This window comes from Erythranthe guttata, chromosome 9 (assembly GCF_056151865.1).
Source record: "Erythranthe guttata isolate IM_541 chromosome 9, IM_541, whole genome shotgun sequence".
NCBI classification, from domain to species: Eukaryota; Viridiplantae; Streptophyta; class Magnoliopsida; order Lamiales; family Phrymaceae; genus Erythranthe; species Erythranthe guttata.
Window position 1 is genome coordinate 4,085,588 of NC_142541.1, and position 12,301 is coordinate 4,097,888.

A 12,301-nucleotide genomic window follows, 5' to 3' on the forward strand; every position below is an offset into this window, starting at 1 on the left:
CAAACCAAAATAATACTGTCATTCCTTTAAGCTAATGAAAAATATTTTGAGGGACTACCGGCTGATAATCCCTTAGTTAATTGATTTTAATTATTGTGTGGAGAAATTCTATGTGCGTTTGTAATTTTTTCATTTTTCCTCATTTCTGCGACTTTTTATACGTCTCTAAGTTGTTGCTAACTTGAGGGCATGAAATCGGCCGATTAAGGATTATGGTCAATATAGATTTTCTGCCAAAGATATATTTTCCATGTACTCAATAAAATTCACATGGTTTTGTTGCCAGATTGTGCCAACAGTATCCACTATAGTGTCTGTATGATATATTTCGGTAGGTCGTACAATGTTTGTATTTTGAAGAACAACTAAGCTCAATGAGTCCACTAGTCTATATTATTGATTCAGCTTTCTGTATGGGTTGTGTGTTAATTCTATTGACTTAAATTGTGAACTAAGCTCTCAGACTTAACTAACAAGCCTCTCTGTATGTATGTGTATGTTGGGTTGTGTGTATTCTGATGGAGCTTAGTTACCTACGCAGTGTGCATTAATAAGCACTCTATATGTTTTTCAATGTATGCATGTTTTAGTGTGTGTGATACTGTGTATATGTACACATTGATGATTTAAAAGAGCTTAGTCAATAATTCAGCTCCACTCAGATACAAACCCTACTTTCCGTTCTGCGCCTCCTTTCTCTCTCTCTTCTCACTCACTCACAGATCTTACAATTTTAATGTGAAGAGGTTTTCCGATGTCGGAAGGAAACGTTCCGCTCCCTGCTGCCGTATCCGACGCAAATTCGGTCGTAGGTCCGGCTGTCAACCATGGAGCTGATAGTCACAGCAGCATCAACAATGCATCGGGTGGTGAAAATACTGTCTCGGATGTTGCCACCGGTGTTATTTCCGATGGATCTGACGGTAGGAATGCTATTCAAATAGCTCAACCAGTTCCGGAGTTTATACTAGCTATGCTTGCTTCTGAAAGGGCAAGATCTGAAGAGTTCATTGCTGCCTAGATAACCCGACTTAGAGCGGAGGATGCTGAGAAGAATGAAAGAAAATTTGAAGAAATGAGGGCTAAAATTGCTTGTTTGGAGGCGAAGTTGGAAGTAATGGCTGAGGGGACTAACGGCAAAGGCAAGTCTGTGGAAGAGGAGGTGAAATCTGAGAAGGGTAAGGGGAAAGGCAAGTATGTGGAAGAGGAGGGGAAAACTGAGAAGGCGAAAGACAAAGCCAAAGCCAAAGCTGATGAAGAAGCACATGAAGAAGAAGAGAATAGCGCAGGTGGATGCTACCATTCGTTGAAGGTGGGCGCCCCCATTTTCAAACCTAAGAAGAGTGGCGGTAAGAAGTAATTTACCTTTTTTTATGCTTATGGTTAGTCTGCAAATAATCCGTTGAGGGTATGAAATTATTATGACTTTGCAAGGCAATGTAATGCAAGATTTATCGTATTAATTTTGTTTTGTTGCTAGGTAAACTTAACAATCTTTGGCACTCTATAGAGCCTCTTTTGCTTTGATGATCTCTGTTTAATTGTGCGTATGTGAATGTTATCGCTCATTTTAGAGTTCTATGTATACTTATTTTGTTTGCATAATTACTTGAATTATGTGTTTATGCTTCATTAGTTTGGGATATCATAATGGGGCAGTTTTCTTGAATTATTTTGTTTGCATAATCGAGCAGTTTTCACTAGATAAAATAAATCTTGAATTATTTTGTTTGGTATACAATCTCCAAACCAAAAAAATAATGTGATTCCTTTAAGCTAATGAAAAATATTTTGAGGGACTACCGGCTGATAATCCCTTAGTTAATTGATTTTAATTATTGTGTGGAGAAATTCTATGTGCGTTTGTAATTTTTTCATTTTTCCTCATTTCTGCTACTTTTTATACGTCTCTAAGTTGTTGCTAACTTGAGGCATGAAATCGGCCGATTAAGGATTATGGTCAATATAGATTTTCTGCCAAAGATATATTTTCCATGTACTCAATAAAATTCACATGGTTTTGTTGCCAGATTGTGCCAACAGTATCCACTATAGTGTCTGTATGGTATATTTCGGTAGGTCGTACAATGTCTGTATTTTGAATAACAACTAAGCTCAATGACTCCACTAGTGTATATTATTGATTCAGCTTTCTGTATGGGTTGTGTTAATTCTATTGACTTAAATTGTGAACTAAGCTCTCTGACTTAACTAACAAGCCTCTCTGTATGCATGTGTATGTTGGGTTGTGTGTATTCTGATGGAGCTTAGTTACCTACGCAGTGTGCATTAATAAGCACTCTATATGTTTTTCAATGTATGCATGTTTAAGTGTGTGTGATACTTTGTATATGTACACATTGATGATTTAACGGAGCTTAGTCAATAATTCAGCTCTACGAAATGCATTTTTGTTTGATGTTCTCTATCTATGCTTGACTTGAAAATCTCTTGAAATGTATAGTTGTTTACTAAACTCTTCGACTAATTAATGTTGAGATGTAAGCTCTCTTGGTTAATAATGCAAATTCCGTTGATTTTTTTCTTTAGCTTGTTGTTTGCACTTTGGCAAAATCTAGGTAGTTTGTCGTTTGCAATTCAATAATGCAAATTTTGTATTTTTTTTATTCAGTTTACTGTTTGCATTTGCCGAAATCGTAGATAGTTTGTTGTTTGCAATTGAATAATACAAATTCTAATTTTCAGTTTGCAGTTCACGGATTCACTGGCGGTAGCGGGGCAGCGGTGAAGCAACGACAGTGGTTTTTTTTTAGTATGAGTTTGTACAATAAAGTATTTTTATTTACGAATTAATTTTGTTTTGTAGTTAAATTTGGAATAGAGATGTTTGGGAGAATTTGTTATGATAGAGAGATTTTTTAGAGATTTAATTTTGATTTGGTTAAAGGTATTTTGGCCAAAATGAATATAATTAATTTATTAAAATATGCATATTTGGACTTGAATTTATAGACATAAATTATAATATATATGACTTATAGCTAATAGCCCACAATATTAATTAATATGAGTGTTAGTATCAATATATGTATCAGAATCAATGTAAAAATCAATATCAATATTCATATTAGTATCAACATTACTATAACATTAACTAGATCTTTGGCCCATGTGATGCCCAGGATTGAAGTAAAATTAATACAAAAGTAAAGTTCAATTTAAACGACAAAATTAAAGTTTCAATTCATTTTGATGTTTTGCTATATATATTGATGATAATCCCCCATCCATAAGCCAGATTTATTAATTTAACTTTATATTTTTGATGTCGTATGGTTGTATATTTATATTATCTCAATTAAGGTAGAATTTTGACGAATCTTTTCTTTATCACCCATAATATGGCTCAACAAATTTACTATAAATCAATGATGTCATTAAATCTCAAATGTTTATCAGGAGCAGCCTTACTTTTATTAATAAAATAAGAACGAAATGTTTTTCTAACCAATTGAATAATTTTTCCATAAAATTAATATTAAGTAAATGAAAATTTTAGTGGGAAAAATGAGTGGGAAAATTTCCTAGGATTTACCAGGAGCAATCTTATATTTTATTAATAAGATAGACATGGCCACGGGCCGGGTTGGACCCGGATCCGACCCGACCATCGTGGACCCGAGACTCGGCAGGTCTACCCGACGAATCGACCTGAGGACCCGTCCACCCAAATTAAATGTGCAAATATAAAAATATGCATGGTTTAAGGGTCGAACCTAGGTCACCCCAACAGATTTTCTTTTCTTTTTTTTGAGTAAACCCCAACAGATTTTCAAGAATACTAATAACCATTCAAGCAAATTAACTTAATGTAATATTACTAAAATATACATATAAACATATAAATACATATAAATACAACTGTCAAATGATTATAATAATTGTGTGATTAATATTTCATAAATTATTAATTGTCATTTCATTATTATTAATACTAAAAACCTCCACTAATAACAAATATATATATATATATATATATATATATATATATATATATATATATATATATATATATATATATGTGTGTGTGTGTGTGTGTGTGTGTGTGCAAAAATTTTAAAGTACATTAAGCGGGAAAATTACAGTTTATGTCCCTAAACTTTACCACTAAATCGATTTATGTCCTCAAACTTTTTCAGCCACGAAATATGTCCTCAAACTTACCACTTTTTAACAATTTATGTTCTGCCGTCAACTCCGTCAGTTAACTTGGACGGAAATATCACGTGTGACGCACGTGATGTCGAGCTGGCCGTTAAATGCTGATATGGCTGACACACTTAGATGATGTGGCCGAAAAATTGACATGGAGTGACTTGTGGTTCTCTCTTTCTTGATTTCAATCTTAAAATTCCCAATCTATCATTAAAACCCCCAATTTCGCATTCCCCCGATTTCATTGAACCGAATGCAGAAACCCTAACCCTCAAATTCTAGTCATATTCTGCACTACAACATATAATTTGATTGATATCGAAACTACCACCTCCCAAATCCCGATAATGAAGTTCAAAGATATCAACTTTGAAGAAACTTACCAAAATTGAAAATTCTTGTTCCATTGTGAAGTTCTATCTCCACAAATGTTTGAAATTTGCGAAATTATGGTTGGGCAATCTTGTTGTTGCGGAATTTCACCTCAATTCGGTGCTTCGTACGAGGAATTTAGGGGGTATGGTTTCTACATTCGGTTCAATGAAATAGGGGGAATGAGAAATTGGGGGTTTTAATGATAAATTGAGAATTTTAAAATTGAAATCAAGGGAGAGAATCACATGTCACTCTCCATGTCATTTTTTCGGCCACATCATCCCAATGTGTCAGCCATATCAGCATTTAACGGCCAGATCGACATCACGTGCGCCACACGTGATATTTCCGTCCAAGTTAACTGACGGAGTTGACGGCAGAACATAAATTATTAAAAAGTGGTAAGTTTGAGGACACGTTTCGTGGATGAAAAAGTTTGAGGACATAAATCGTTTTAGTGAAAGTTTAGGGACATAAACTGTAATTTTCCCACGTTAAGCTTTTCATTAATATTATTATTTTTACTAATAACCCCCTTATGGTATTATTAATATTAATTGTTATATTTCTCATTTTACAAAGAAGTATATTAAGCTTTTCATTTTATAGAATAATTATTTATAAATTAAAACAAGATTTTTTGACTTGATAGGGGTAATTTAGTCTTTTCCAGTTTTCTATTCAAGGGGGTTATGTGCTAATTTCATACCATAAGGGGGTTATGTGCAAAATTTCAAAACCACAAGGGGGTTATGTGCCTAATTTCATACCATAAGGGGGTCATGTGCAAAATATCAAAACCACAAGGGGGTTATGTGCCTAAATTCATAATATAAGGGGGTCATGTGCAAAATGTCCAAACCACAAGGGGGTTAAGTGCTATTTACCCTTTAAAAAAAGGATAGCCATAGTATGGTCAAATTATGAAAATCCCCCTCCTGTTTGGGTAATTACACCCCCCCCCCCCCCCCCCAACCATAAATATTCTTACACGTCCACACTTGTGGTTTCAAATTTAGTGGAATCTTCTAGATTTTATGGAATATTATCACTTTTGTACCCGTTTTATGCCATTCAAGCTCCACATGTTGAGGCAAGGTGATTAAAAGATGTATTTTTTGGCTTGTATATATCAAATTTTGGAGCATCAAAAACTGTATTTTTACACAAAACGAGTACAATTAGAGCATATTCCACGGAATATAGATGATTATGTAGAATTTGCACTACAACAAAAAACACGTTTTAGGACACTTTTAATAGGGCATTTTTTTATAAATGTCCCAAAATTAAGTTGTTAGGGCACTAATTATATTGTATCCCATTAGTAATATTTTTTAGGACATTTGTAAATACATAATAAATTATATTATTTTCTAAAGACTAATTAAAAGGGTGAGATTTTACTTTTTTTACTTTGCCGCACAACCTTTTCGTTTCCCACGTCTTTTCCCTGACTCTTATTGTTCCCAAAATTCTCTCTTTCTATATACCTATTCAATTTTTAATCTCCACAATTCTGCGGCGGCGTTTCCAAAGGTACGATTTTCTTAATTCGTTATTCCTTTTGGTACGACTTTCTCCACGGTAAGGTACGATTTTCTCCACCGTAATCCCCGATGTTGTGAAGATTTACTATTTTGAGTTATATCAGTGTTGGAGTAATTAGTTATGTTTTCTATCAAATTTTGATGTGAAAATTCTCCATACTAAATAATTGAAAAAATAGTGGTTGGTTTTATGAAATCAATGGTCTGTGTGTGTTGTGTGTGTTTTGTGAATTACGGTGTGAAGTTTTAAAAATATGGTTCTGCTCTTTTTGTGAATTGAATCGTATGCATATTTGCTTCTTTGCCCTAATTTTTTATTTTACTTTCTTAAAAGAATCTTGTGTGCAAATTGACATCATACAAGTGCTCGTGTTTTGTTTTTCTTTTGCGGGTGAATTCAGAAGAGGGTTTGTGGTGTAATTATTATTTTCTTATATAAAGTCGGCATATATGTATATAGTAATCAAATCCTAACATACACAATCGTGGAATCATTGGATTAGATAACCGACTAGAAAGTAGAAATCTGAACTACTGACTTAAGGGACTTGGCTTGTAAATAAAAAGAATAGTGTCTTTTTTTCTCAAATCGTTCATCTTTAGGGTTCTATTATGTACAGACAAGTCACCTGTATGTTGGTTGTTCTATATTTACTTTTTCCCGGTGACATTTTTTCGTTATTCTTTTAATAATGATAATTAACCATCCATTCAAATAGCCACTGGAGTAACTTCTTGTACTTTTGTTGATATGCCAAAGGTCAAAGTATATACATGTTGTAGTCTGTTTCAAAGGAGAAGTTATTTTCTTAGAATTATCTAAAATAATTTCTTGATACAAGTCATATCTAGTATTAGAAAATTGCATTCTAGATAAATTATTTTCTTATGTGAGAAACTATTTGATTACAAATTCAAGTGACACTGATACCATAAAATGACTAAATTAGAAGCAAAATGTTATCAATCCTCATGAGTTATTCAGAAAAATTTGAAGAGTTGGCCGGATAATTTATGAAGAAAGCTATTTGTTTGACCAATAAGAACAAGCAGACATTATCTCATATCATTTAAAAAAAAAATTATAGAGGGCGCTTCAATTTAATTAATAAATTGGTAAACAAGATAATTTCATATGTTAGTGGTACAATTGAGCATGTTGGTTTGAAATTAAAGAAACATGGATTATAGATTTATTAATCAGAGCATATAAAAGTTATTTTGGTTTGATCTATGTGTGATTGTTGGCTTGAGTTATTTACTATGTATTTATCGTTGTTGAGTTCAGGAAAAGTAAAGGTGGAATTGGATCTCAGATTGCTGGAAGTTCTTGAACTCTCGAGGTAAATAGTAAGTTTTTTTTTTTTAATTTTCTCATTCAGTATGTAGGTAACTAGCTGTCTTTGCACGATGACAATCACAATATGTGCTGACATTATATTTTATTAGTTCTAGTTCGAGACCTAAAAGTTATTGTTAATACTTTATTATTGTGTTTCGCTCTAGTGTATTTGCTTGTTATCTGATCTGATTTATTTTATTTTAGTAGATTCATAATGGATAAGAGTTGGATGAGTAAACCAAGGTCAACAAAAGAATATGATAAAGGATTGACTCAATTTCTTGATATGGCTTTTGCTAAAGTTAGTCTTAGTGGAAAAATTATTTGTCCATGCAAACGTTGTAGGAATGGGAAATGGGTAAATAGACGGGTCGCTCAAGAACATTTGTTAGTTGATGGCTTTTATGAAAGGTTACACAAATTGGGTCGCACATGGCGAAGACACATTGACTGATCATGTGGATTCCCAAAATTTTAACGAATTCAATATGTTAGGGGATATGACTGGGTTAGTACATGACGCGTTTGGTGTTAATGATACAAACCCAAACATGGAAGAAGAACCCAACGGGCAAGCTAAGGCTTTTTTTGAGTTGCTAGATGATGCTCAAAAAGAATTGTATCCAGGATGTAAACAATTTTCTAAACTTACATTTCTCATACGACTCTTTCACCTGAAGTGTACTGGTAAATGGTCTAATAAATCATTCACAATGCTTCTTGAGTTGTTGAAAGAGGCCTTTCCTGAAGCAACTAAGTCACTGCCCAGTTCTTATTACGAAGTTCAAAAGATAATAGGAAAATTAGGACTAACTTGTATTAAAATACATGCTTGTCCTAATGATTGCATGTTGTATTGGAAAGAGCATGAGAATGATATAGCTTGTCATGTTTGTAAAACATCCCGATACGATCAAGCTCAAACGAATAGATGTTTTTTGTTGTAGTGTTGACACCATAAGGGTGGAGGTGTAAGAAGATTCATGTTGAGGGGATAGATGTAATTATCCAAACAAGAGGGTTTTTTTTTGTAATTTGACCATACCTCAGGTGTGGTTGTAATTTACCCTTCAAAAAATATTGAATTTTGAATATTTTTTAAGTTTATATATTGAAGTAGAGCCTCTCGGACCCTAGACAACCCCTACTAACAATGTTGTGTACAAACAAGTCTTCCAACGTATATGATTATGTACGTAGTAACATATGCCAATATTATTAATACAATTTACGAGCATTTTGTTAACACTATTTTACATTCTCAACATGTACGAGTTTATCCGTAATATGTGGTATTCTTCCTATCGTGTTATGCACATCGTTATGTTGAGGTAATTTCGTATACATCTTATTTATTTTGGAACATTTACAGTAGTATTGTTGTTTGATTATTGTGCATCACTGATTGCCGATTGGACGTTGTTAATGATAAACTTGGAGGTTATTTGAATCTCTTTAGTCTTACTTCTGCGTTACCGTTTTTGTTGCCAAGTCAGTTATCTTGAATAAGATTAATGTGGTGTAGTATATTACATTCCATGAAATAATTGTACCATATGTTATAAATAATTTCACTTAAGCCTAATATTAATTTTAATATTTAATTGAATTTCGTTGTTAGAACTCCAGATCAAAAGATAAAGTTTATATTTTTCAGTTTCATTTCATTCTATTTGAATTTGATTTGTTTTCAAAAAATACAATTACATATTAGGGTAAATTACAACCACCCCTGATGTATGGTTAAATTACGAAAATCCCCCTCTTGTTGGGTAATTACAACCACCCCTCAACTATAAAATTTAGTGGATCTAGAGTTCTTTGGTTGAAAGAGCAAAGATATTAGTTTACTAAAATTTACGGGATTTGGGGGTAGAGCCCCAAATATTTTTTGAAGGCTATGTTTCGAAATTAATGTAAAATGAATAAATATTTATAAATTAACATATGTTATGATAAAGATATAATTATTAGGGCTCGTTAAACTTATAGATTAGACAATGTAATATATTTAAAAAAAATATTATTATAATATATAATTGGTGAAAATGAGCAAACACGTGAGAATGTAAAAAAACAAAAAGAAAAAAAGAAAAAAAGAAAAAAGAAAAAAGAAAAAAAGAAAAAAAGTAAATGAAATTTTGCGGGATTAATAACTTTTTTCAACGAACCGAACCGGCTAGTCTAATATAGACACGGCCACGGGCCGGTTCAAGCCGGTTCCGGGCCGGTTCATACCGGTTCACGGTTCAATTTACCGGAATCGGCCCGTAATATTCAAGGTTCGTCGGGCCGGGTCGGCCCGCCGGTTCAATCCGGTTCCGGGCTTATCCGGGCCGGTTCACGGGTCGGCCCGGAAAATTTGATTTATATATATATATATATATATATATATATATATATATATATATATATATATATATATATATATATATATATATATATTTAAAAAAAAAACTTAATGCATAAATAAATTAAAATAATTACTTTTAAATAGGAAAAAAACAAAAGAAAATAAATAAAATGACTTTAACTTAATTTTATAGGAAAAAATGGGGTGTAAGGGTATTTCTAAGAAAAAATGGGGGGGAAAAATTCTAAAAATAGCAAATAACGGCCTGTTCACCGGGTTGGTTCACCAGGCCGGTTCACTGGGCCGGTTCACCGGCCGTTTTTTGCTTCTTTTTTTTTTTTTTTGATTTTTTTGATTTTTTTTTTTTAAATTTGGGTGAACCGCCGGGCCGGCCCGGCGGTTCACGGTTCACCAATTCATAGAACCGGGCCCGTCCCGGGGACGACGGGCCGGTTCACGGGTCCCGGGCCGGTTCACCGGTCAACGGGTTGGGCCGGTTCGTCAACGGGCCGGTTCGAGCCGGTTCCGAGCCCAAAACCGGCCCGTGGCCGTGTCTAGTCTGATATCGGGACAGTTTCTTTTCTACCCTAGATACAAACCCTACTTTTCATTATGTGCCTCCTTTCTCTCTCTCTTCTCACTCACTCACAGATCTTGGAATTTTACTGTGAAGAGGTTTTCCGATGTCGGAATGAAACGTTCCGCTCCCTGCTGCCGTATCCGACGCAAATTCGGTCGTAGGTCCGGCTGTCGGCCATGGAGCTGATAGTGATAGCAGCATCAACAATGCACCGGGTGGTGAAAATATTGTCTCTGATGTTGCCACTGGTGTTATTTCCGATGGATCTGACGGTAGGAATGCTATTAGATAGCTCAACCACTTCCGGAGTTTATACTAGCTATGCTTGCTTTTGAAAGGGCCAGATCTGAAGAGTTCGTTGCCGCCTAGATAACCCGACTTAGAGCGGAGGATGGTGAGAAGAATGAAAGAAAATTTGAAGAAATGAGGGCTAAAATTGCTTGTTTGGAGGCGAAGTTGGAAGAAATGGCTGAGGGGACTAACGGCAAAGGCAAGTCTGTGGAAGAGGAGGGGAAATCTGAGGAGGGTAAGGGGAAAGGCAAGTATGTGGAAGAGGAGGGGAAAACTGAGAAGGCGAAAGCCAAAGCCAAAGCCAAAGCTGATGAAGAAGCACATGAAGAGGAAGAGAAGAGCGCAGGTGGATCCTACCATTCATTGAGGGTATGAAATTATTATGACTTTGCAAGGCATTGTAATGCAAGATTTATCGTATTAATTTTGTTTTGTTGCTAGGTAAACTTAACAATCTTTGGCAGTCTATAGAGCCTTTTTTGCTTTGATGATCTCTGTTTAATTGTGCGCATGTGAATGTTATCGCTCATTTTAGAGTTCTATGTATACTTATTTTGTTTGCATAATTACTTGAATTATGTGTTTATGCTTCATTAGTTTGGGATATCATAATGGGGCAGTTTTCTTGAATTATTTTGTTTGCATAATCGAGCAGTTTTCACTAGATAAAATAAATCTTGAATTATTTTGTTTGCTATACAATCTCCAAACCAAAATAATATTGTCATTCCTTTAAGCTAATGAAAAATCTTTTGAGGGACTACCGGCTGATAATCCCTTAGTTAATTGATTTTAATTATTGTGTGGAGAAATTTTATGTGCGTTTGTAATTTTTATATTTTTCCTCATTTCTGCTACTTTTTATATGTCTCTAAGTTGTTGCTAACTTGAGGGCATGAAATCGGCCGATTAAGGATTATGGTCAATATAGATTTTCTGCCAAAGATATATTTTGCATGTACTCAATAAAATTCACATGGTTTTGTTGCCAGATTGTGCCAACAGTATCCACTATAGTGTCTGTATGGTATATTTCGGTAAGTCGTACAATGTCTGTATTTTGAATAACAACTAAGCTCAATGACTCAACTAGTTTATATTATTGATTCAGCTTTCTGTATGGGTTGTGTTAATTCTATTGACTTAAATTGTGAACTAAGCTCTCTGACTTAACTAACAAGCCTCTCTATATGTATGTGTATGTTGGGTTGTGTGTATTCTGATGGAGCTTAGTTACCTACACAGTGTGCATTAATAAGCACTCTATATGTTTTTCAATGTATGCATGTTTTAGTGTGTGTGATACTGTGTATATGTACACATTGATGATTTAAGGGAGCTTAGTCAATAATTCAACTCCATGAAATGCATTTTTGTTTGATGTTCTCTATCTATGCTTGACTTGAAAATCTCTTGAAATGTATAGTTGTTTACTAAACTCTTCGACTAATTAATGTTGAGATGTAAGCTCTCTTGGTTAATTTTGCAAATTCCGTTGATTTTTTTCTTTAGTTTGTTGTTTGCATTTTGACAAAATCTAGGTAGTTTGTCGTTTGCAATTCAATAATGCAAATTAGGTTTAAAACACACCTTTATCTTCCATCTTCCCCAAACTAGGTTTAAAACTGACCATG

General features: G+C 34.1%; 1 long non-coding RNA gene across 1 annotated transcript; it reads left to right on the top strand.

The window, feature by feature from the left end:
- Positions 1 to 5,995: 5,995 nt before the first annotated feature.
- LOC148767916 (uncharacterized) lies at positions 5,996 to 7,691 on the top strand. Its single transcript, XR_016033681.1, has 3 exons — positions 5,996 to 6,090; positions 7,390 to 7,444; positions 7,651 to 7,691. It is a non-coding gene; the product is annotated as an uncharacterized LOC148767916 (long non-coding RNA).
- Positions 7,692 to 12,301: the final 4,610 nt, after the last annotated feature.